Here is a 9,369-nt window from a genome sequence, read left to right on the forward strand (position 1 = left end):
ATATATTACACATTCAACATACATATTCCACAAACTAAACATAATTTCATTATTATATAGACATAGTTTCTAAGAGAGGTAGCAGTATTATATCCTCTAAAGTTCATATGATTGAAAACATATCCTAAGAACTCATACTACCTCATAATAAGATCATTAACTAACACAATAATTTGTTTTGTTGTAACAATAACTCACTGCAATAAAATTCTTTGTACTATGACAGAAATAATAGATTGTAACAGAATACAATAAACAATATATCATTTCATTTTCTCTGCATTACTTGTTGGATCACCTCTCTTTCAGTTCTTCACAACTCTAATATGCAAGTGTAAAATAGACTATTGTTGATGTTGTGCATTCTTTAGAATCTTTTTATATTATAATTGATAATGAAAAGGCACAAAAACTGCTTAAAGGTTCTCATGATTCATAATTCACATTTTACAGTGGCTTTAGCATTGAATTAGATTTTAAGTTGTGACAGTGTTAAGAGAGGAAATACATGTGAGAAGAAGTACACAAGTCCAAAATCTAGAATCCAACAAACAATTATTAAGACAAATAATAGAATAACCAGAATGAACTAAAATGTATTAGCCTAAGACATATCTGTGTTGCTTTGAGCTTAATATACTCCATATATTCAGAATGTGATAGTATGCAGTGAAATCATTTGACAAAAATTTTGATTGTCATTCTCAAACTTGGTATGTTTTTCACTAATTCAAAATTGGGAGCATGCCACATAAGGAGGTTCAGAACAAAAAATTATGCTTGAAGATAGAATAGGCCCGATTCACCGGACTGCTACAGAAACAAAAAGAAACCGCAGTAGAGTTAAAGCTGTCACGGTTTGCAACCATACATACAGAGGCATTCTAGCCATCATTATACATTGAATCATTCTCTTGCATTGAGAACATTCACACCACTACCAAATCAACTCTTTACACTCATGAATGACTTCACATGTGAGTCAAATAGAATTAACAAAAGGGATCGTTCGACTCATCTTTTAATTATGTGAAATTCACACGATTCCTCTTTCTCTGATAGTTATTCTTCCGAATTCTTTCATGGCGTTGGTTGTGAGATGGATCTCACATTGTGTTCTGATCCTACGAATGTGATGGATGGGAACCGAGCTGAGTTTACTCCGCTTACTCGCCGGCCGAATCTACTGTCGTGTCGCTCGATCTAATTGCTATTGTCTTCAACGACCAGAAAAGTGGAAATCATACATGATAAGATGCTATAGACAATTCAAAAGAGCACATACGATAATAGTTTCCATCGAACTCAAGCACATCGATCTGCATCACATAAAAGAAACTTCAATTAGAAGCTGAGCAATATATAAATTCCAAAATAATTCTGTAGAAGATAGTAAGTGGTTTACAGCCACTTGAAGACCAATCTGAGAAATACTATCCATGAGTTCTTCAACTAAAGCTATAAAAATACCTGAGACTCAAGCTGAGAAGATTATTCAAAATGTAGAGACAAAAGAACAAAATGAGAAACATAGATTAGTTGAGGAAGAAACTGAATGGCAAGTTGTGGGATCCTCACAACTGTTGTACATCCGCTTGACATCTCAACCATATACTATTTCACCACTCGTTTCCGTTGCTATTTGCCTAATATATCGAAGTTCCTATCACATAAAATAGAAATAAAATTAGTAAACAAACTTTTGCAATAAAAAAAGGTTTGACTAAAGTTAGAAATGATCAAAAGATAAAGGCATGAATCCATAAACTATCCAATGCTCATTTGATATTCGACACAATTGAAGCGATTTGAAATAACAGCAGTAACGCGCAATAGTTCGAACACACCTGTAGCAGAACAACAACTAACTCCCATCAGCACATAGAAAACTCACACATTATAGAGTAACAGGCTGCAAAATATTCAAATCACAGTAACTAAATAATAGAGTCAATGTAGTTCTAATATTAATTAGACAATCCTTGATCAATCACCTGTCATTTGATTTGTTATAAGAGTTGCATATTATTAACCTTTAAGAATCCAGTAGAAAATTTCTTATCGTTCCTTGTCGCCGATGGCAGTGTGACTCATGTATTATTCTGGTTTGAATGATCCTTTTCGCACTGCAACAGGTTTTAATTCGAATATCGATATCATCCCGTGCTCTACTGCTCTCAAACCTGACCGGGTCTTTCAAACCTCAGACCATGAAACACAGCAACGACAACCACTGTGTCATTCCTGCTTTTCATCAAACATATGGAGGGCAAGCTCAGACATGCCTTAAATCGGGAAACTGAAACAGAACAGGTTGTCAATATTGCAAAAATAAACAAAATAGCAACTCTCTTTCACCATCACAACATGACCAAATCCAAAAACCATTCAGCACATATTGGAATATTGGTTAGGTTTGTCAATGATAACATAAAATATGCAGATTTGAACATTTTCAATATCAAACAATATTCAAGGTAATCAACATGACATCAACCAACGAAAAAACTCACATTATAAAAGGTCTAATCTATGCACTAACCTTTGAGTTGTCCATACCTCAGAGACCACTGTTCACCCGAAATCAGCCACAGAGAAACAAACAATGAAACCCTAAGATTTTCATTCTTCATTTTCCAGAAACCCTTCTCAAATTGTTGCAAAAACAATAACTGTTCACACAAACACACAGCCATAGCCACAGAGATCATAATGAAACCCTAAATGTTACCGTCATTTTCCAAATACATAAAATCCTTTAGAAATTTTTGTAGAAGAAGAAAAAAAGACAACAGATCTGTAGATCCAAAAACACAAAGAACAAAAATCAGAAAAATCTCACCGAAGTTTTGGAACCATAACATCATCTTCATATCCTTCAACACATCAGTAAACTGAGAACATCAAAACCCTCTTCATCACCACTTAGTAACAACAAAAAACCCCAGATCTGAAGAAAAAGATGCTCACCTTATGTTCAGATAACCGCACCGTCGGCGAAGCTTCCCTCTTCCGCGTGAGTCAACACCACCAAACCTGAAACAACAAACACCAAATCAAAATCAAAATCGAACATGTCTGAAACTCAATAATAACAATGAAGAAGGAGATGGATAAGGAAGAAGAAGATGAATGAGGAAGACGAATAGGGAGAAGACGAAGAGAGGGAAGAGAGAAGAAAGAAGAGGAAGAGAGGGAAAAGAGAGAAGACGAATAGGGAGAAGAGGATGAGAGGGAAGAGAGGGAACATTTCTTCTCTGCAACATTTGTACTGATGAAAATTTTATGGTTCAATTACATTACAATGCAAATTGGATATTGTACATATGTGGCCCAATGATAACAAAAACAGACCAAACCATTAGTTTCAATGTAGCCAAATTCTGAATTTAGTTACAAAAAAGTAATTTTTAGACACATTTTGCCCCCAAAACAATTAGGTGTAATTTTTTGAGCAAAGGGCAATTGAGTATTTTCCAGGTACATCTGTTTTCTTATTTTAAACATGACATAAAATCTGCAGATTGTGGTTAGGTTTGTCAATGATAACATAAAATCTGCAGATTTGAACATTTTCAATATCAAACAATATTCAAGGTAATCAACATGACATCAACCAACGAAAAAAACCCACATTATAAAAGGTCTAATCTATGCACTAACCTTTGAGTTGTCCATACCTCAGAGACCACTGTTCACCCGAAATCAGCCACAGAGAAACAAACAATGAAACCCTAAGATTTTCATTCTTCATTTTCCAGAAACCCTTCTCAAATTGTTGCAAAAACAATAACTGTTCACACAAACACACAGCCATAGCCACAGAGATCATAATGAAACCCTAAATGTTACCGTCATTTTCCAAATACATAAAATCCTTTAGAAATTTTTGTAGAAGAAGAAAAAAAGACAACAGATCCGTAGATCCAAAAACACAAAGAACAAAAATCAGAAAAATCTCACCAAAGTTTTGGAACCATAACATCATCTTCATATCCTTCAACACATCAGTAAACTGAGAACATCAAAACCCTCTTCATCACCACTTAGTAACAACAAAAAACCCCAGATCTGAAGAAGAAGATGCTCACCTTATGTTCAAATAACCGCACCGTCGGTGAAGCTTCCCTCTTCCGCGTGAGTCAACACCACCAAACCTGAAACAACAAACACCAAATCAAAATCATAATCGAACATGTCTGAAACTCAATAATAACAATGAAGAAGGAGATGGAGAAGGAAGAAGAAGATGAAGGAGGAAGACGAATAGGGAGAAGACGAAGAGAGGGAAGAGAGAAGAAAGAAGAGGAAGAGAGGGAAGAGAGAGAAGACGAATAGGGAGAAGAGGAAGAGAGGGAAGAGAGGGAACATTTCTTCTCTGCAACATTTGTACTGATGAAAATTTTATGGTTCAATTACATTACAATGCAAATTGGATATTGTACATATGTGGCCCAATGGTAACACAAACAGACCAAACCATTAGTTTCAATGTAGCCAAATTCTGAATTTAGTTACAAAAAGTAATTTTTAGACACATTTTGCCCCCAAAACAATTAGGTGTAATTTTTTGAGCAAAGGGCAATTGAGTATTTTCCAGGTACATCTGTTTTCTTATTTTATAGATTTAGTATAGAAAGATGAAAGAGTAAACCGAGGAAAAAGAAGAAGAAGAAAAAAGAGAAAAGGGGTTAGGGTTGTGAAGAGGAGAAGAAGGATACCTAAAGTGTTGCTCTAAAGTGTCATTTTTCTTCAATTTTTCATTGAACCTTCTTAGAGCTGCACTCAATCTAAGGTAAGGGGGAACTCTTACTACCTAAATGGGAATATGATGAATTTTTATGTGGGTTTAGGATATAAATTTGTCATTGTATTGTGTTAATTTTGTTTATGTCACTGTTTGAAATTGTTGTGGGAAATTGGAAATTGATTTTGGAATAATATAGGATGCTGCCGGTCGACGCCTGGGTGAGGACGGATGGCACATCCTTAAGCCAAACTTTTTTTCATTTCATGTTGTTCCATTATAGCATGCTTATACTGGTATTATAATGGTACTTAGCCATGTTATTGCTCCAATGTGTCCTATCATGTTATTTTTTTACTTTGCTGTGTTCCAATATATGCCCTGTTCATTTTACTGGTTCATACTAGTGTTCTACTATTTTGTTTCATGATTGATACTGTTTCTTATATAATGGTATATATTATATAAATGGAACTATGATAATAAAATGGAAATATAATTGGAAACACTAGTAAATAAATTGTGAACAGTAGTTTAGTAGAATAAAATGTCTTGTACAGTAGGATGCTCGCAATTAGAAATGGAATAGAAATAGAAATGAATTGAAATTTATATAGTGTGATTATTAATTGGTTGATTAAATTAATAATTGAATTAATTTCACTAAGTCTATTTAATTGGAAATGAGTTGAAAATAGAATATTGGATTGAATTAATATAATATGATTATTAATTGGTTGATTTAATTAAATAGTAGAATTAATTTCAATAGTTCTAATTAATTGGAAAATACTGATGCCTATATGATGATATTGATGATTATATGTTGACTTATTGAAGATGCTTATATGTTGAGTTGTCTGAAGATGCGTATATGATGACTGGTTGAATATGTTTATATGTTGATATTATGACTATTCATTGATGATGTTATTGGTGTTGATTACGTTGATGTTGTGCAAAGCGGTGATTCATTTGTATTCTTTACCTGATATATGATTTATCATGATCCTATTTATATAGTTTGATATCTCACCCTTGCTGCTGATGTTTCCCCTACCATGGGAAATGGGCAGGTACTCAAGTATAGCTGTGGAAGTTTGTTGCTTCATCGAGTCCTGTTGGTGTGTCGCTCTGATACGTAGCACTCGGGGGTTGTTTATATTGTTGTTTCTAAGTTGTTAATATTTTAGTTGTTGTTATTATAACCGTTGAATCCAAGTTGAATAATATGAAGTACTTGTTATACTTCCAAGTTGTTTGAGTTGAATAAAGCTGATAGTTGACTGTTAGTCGAATGCTATGTATCATTGTGAATGAAACACAAGTTGAAGTTTTGAGTTAGTATGTGATACTCCAATGTGTTGTTTGAAATTTTTAAATACTCTGATATTTTCCGCAATATAATTTCGGGTAGAATTTGGGGTGTTACAGAGATGCTGTCAAACTGAATTTTTTGGGTCTGTGCACGCTGTAACTTGGTAACAGCCATGTTGTAACCGATTACCGCATGGTAAAATAAGAAAACTGGATAATTTTGACTGCTGTAACCGATTACTGTCCCTGCTGTAACCGGTTACAGGCGAATTTTAATAATAGCGAATAGGTTGACGTAAACTTGTAACCGGGTAGCGCCCCTGCGGTAACCGATTACACCTAATGCTGTTTTGAAAAATATTTTCTAAAATTCATATCTTTTGAATCGTACGTCCGTTTTGAGCGCCGTTTTGAGCGTTGTGTCGATAATTAAAAATTCTATATAATTGAATAACATTTTGGGGCAGTAGCCGATTTTATTCAAAAACTCCGATTTAAATTATTTTGGTGATGTTATACATTGTAGGCATATGTGGTATTATGTAACAATGTGATTGTTGTGGCTATGATATGATTTTATTATAATTATGGTGATGGTTGTGATTGATATATGACTGATTATGGAATGATGCTGAGACATGTACATACTAATTGTCGATGTTACGGTGAGTTATGGTGAGATGATATTGTTCATCAAATCGGTGATGTTGGTAAGTATGTTATATGTTACATGCATTCATTGTTAGAACAAGATTGAGAATCTTCGTTCAGATTCTGATTTTGATGATAACAAGCATATATTTTGTGAGTAACAATTTTATTACTAATGCCTTAATTAAATGTGCAGATATTATGCATTCAGTCTTATACGACATTAATGATAACAAGATCAAAAAGAAATTCAGACAAGCTTCAAGAAATTAAACAGAAATATCAGATACATGAAGACTCGTTACAATCAGAAGATCATATGAATAAATGATCAGAAGTTCTGACCAAGTGCAAAGCTTCAGCAATCAAAAGACAATCAAAGACAGAAGGACAAGCAACGTCAACGTTCACAGGCAATACCAACAAAAGACGTTTTTATCCAATATTCAGAAGCTTCTAAGAACAACATAAATTGATCCAATGAAATCACATACAAGCAATCATAGTACTCAATGTAAAGACAAAATTATGATATCTATTTTGGTCTATATCTAGATTAAGTAAAAGAAGACACACTACCAAAAAGGATTTGTCTTGAAAAAAAGAAAAATGAGGAAGACATGCTATCAAAGTTAAGATTCGCCTTGGAAATAGGTATTTCATCATCTGGTCTATAGAAAGCATTAAATGCTATGTTCAAATATAGTTCAAACAGAAATATTCCAACGGTAATAACAGACTTCTATAAGAAGAGCAAAACCATGATAGAAGCACTGGGGTGACACGGAGCAAGCAAGCAAATAAGCATAAGATTAATTAAGATGCTCCACTAGAGGCAACATACACAACGTGTGTGATAAACTGATTATGAAATACACATCATAATCCTATGAAAAGAAAATCAAAAAGAGAGTATAAGAAAATCCTGCATGTTATGCAGTACGCTCTAATGGAGTTATAAGAAATCCACAAATACTTGATCGGTCCATATATTCCTCACGTTGAATGACCAAAGAAACCGAATACACTGAGTTGCTGCTCGACAGTGTTTCATGTTTACTTGTGATCATTAATTTGTTATCAGCTGTAACAAGTGTCATGATCAGTATTGAAGAAGAATATGAAGATCAATGCACTAGAAGCTATCAACTTGACATCTGCTTATTAAGAAGAAAGGAAGATGATCTTACAAAAAGGAATTAAATTCAAGAGTTGAAGCTCTAATTTCATTGCTCAAGAAAGAGAAGACCAAGTCAAAAGAAGTAACTTAAAATAAGAGATGTTGCTCTTAATCTGCTTTCAGAAGAAGAAGATCTCATCCAAAAGTTGAAGACTACAAGATATTTTTAATTCTTGTAATAACATGTAAAACACAAGAATTGTTGCTCGTACTGTGTTATTTCTTAAGAAACTTCTGATAGATTGTTTAGGCACCAGAAGTGACTTCTAGTCAGTGTGTCGTAAACATATGTACTTGAAATAGGAGGAAATATGCTTGATTAAGAACACACATGTAAAATCCAAAAGAACAATTTTGAAAGAATTGGTGTTCCTTGGGTATCCTCTGATATGGATACTTGAGAAGTCCTTGAGATCTGGTTAGACTCTTGGAGGGTTTTAGGTCAATAAACGTTATATCTCGTGGAGATAACTGAACGGTTTATTGTCTAGGGTAAGTCACAAGCAGTTGGCTTGTGCAGGTGGTTAGTCACTAGCAGTTGGCTTGTGCAGGTTGTTAGTCACGGGCAGTTGGCCTGTGCAGGAAGTGAGCCACTCGCGGGTAGCTTGTGCAGGTTGTGAGTCACAACAGTTGGTTGTGCATTGTATTGTGAGTCACGAAAGTTGATCGTGCAGATGTAATCAAAATTCGGTTATAGTGGATTAAGTCCTCTGTTGAGAGAAGCAAAATCACCTGAGGAGGGTGGACTAGAGGTAACCTTGTTGAGAAGGTGAACCAGGATAAAAATGAACATGTCTTCTACTTTCTGTATCTTTCATTTAACTCAGAACATTCACTGATTATCTTCAGAACTGTACTTGACTAAGTCAGAAGTTCTGATGGAGTTAAGAAGTTAAAATGAATGTACATATCATTGGCTATGTTTTGTTAACTCAAACATGCTTCCGCTATAATGACCTAAGCATATCCAGAAAATGAGATACTTTAAGAAAGAAAAGATTTTAAAGTTAAAAGGGAAATAAAATATGAAAGAACATAATTCAAACCCCCTTTCTTATGTTTTTCTCCACCTTCATTCATGATCATATTTGGTGGCTGAATCCCGGTGATGTTTTGGATCAATAGATGGCCTAATTCCCATTCTGTGGAATGAGTGCTGGTAGGGCCGTATCTCGGTGATGTTTAGATTGGTCAGATGGGTTAATCTCATGGTGATGAATTGGTACCACATGCATAGTGTCGGTGTATTGCATTATGTATCAGTGTTATAACATGAGTGGAAGAGTTCTAGTGTTATTTCACGGTAATTGTGAATGATATTTTATGATGTTGCGATGAATGAATCTCTGAAAATTAGAATATGTTATAATTGGGTGATTAATATGCTTATGAAATGTTATTGTTTGTGAATTCATAACATTTTTTAATTGTGATGAGACCCACCCTTATTGTTGATGTTTTTCAGATTGAAGAG

At 34.3% G+C, this 9,369-nt stretch overlaps 1 long non-coding RNA gene across 2 annotated transcripts; it reads right to left on the reverse strand.

Annotated features, from left to right (window-relative positions):
• Positions 1 to 2,023: 2,023 nt before the first annotated feature.
• On the reverse strand, positions 2,024 to 3,310 carry LOC131593444 (uncharacterized). Of its 2 annotated transcripts, none has more exons than XR_009280980.1 (3): positions 2,971 to 3,310; positions 2,543 to 2,894; positions 2,024 to 2,244 (listed from the first exon to the last, which is right to left on the reverse strand). It is a non-coding gene; the product is annotated as an uncharacterized LOC131593444 (long non-coding RNA). The 2 variants fall into 2 exon arrangements; XR_009280979.1 differs by having other exon boundaries at positions 2,024 to 2,299.
• Positions 3,311 to 9,369: the final 6,059 nt, after the last annotated feature.

Source organism: Vicia villosa, linkage group LG3 (assembly GCF_029867415.1).
Source record: "Vicia villosa cultivar HV-30 ecotype Madison, WI linkage group LG3, Vvil1.0, whole genome shotgun sequence".
Lineage (NCBI taxonomy): Eukaryota > Viridiplantae > Streptophyta > Magnoliopsida > Fabales > Fabaceae > Vicia > Vicia villosa.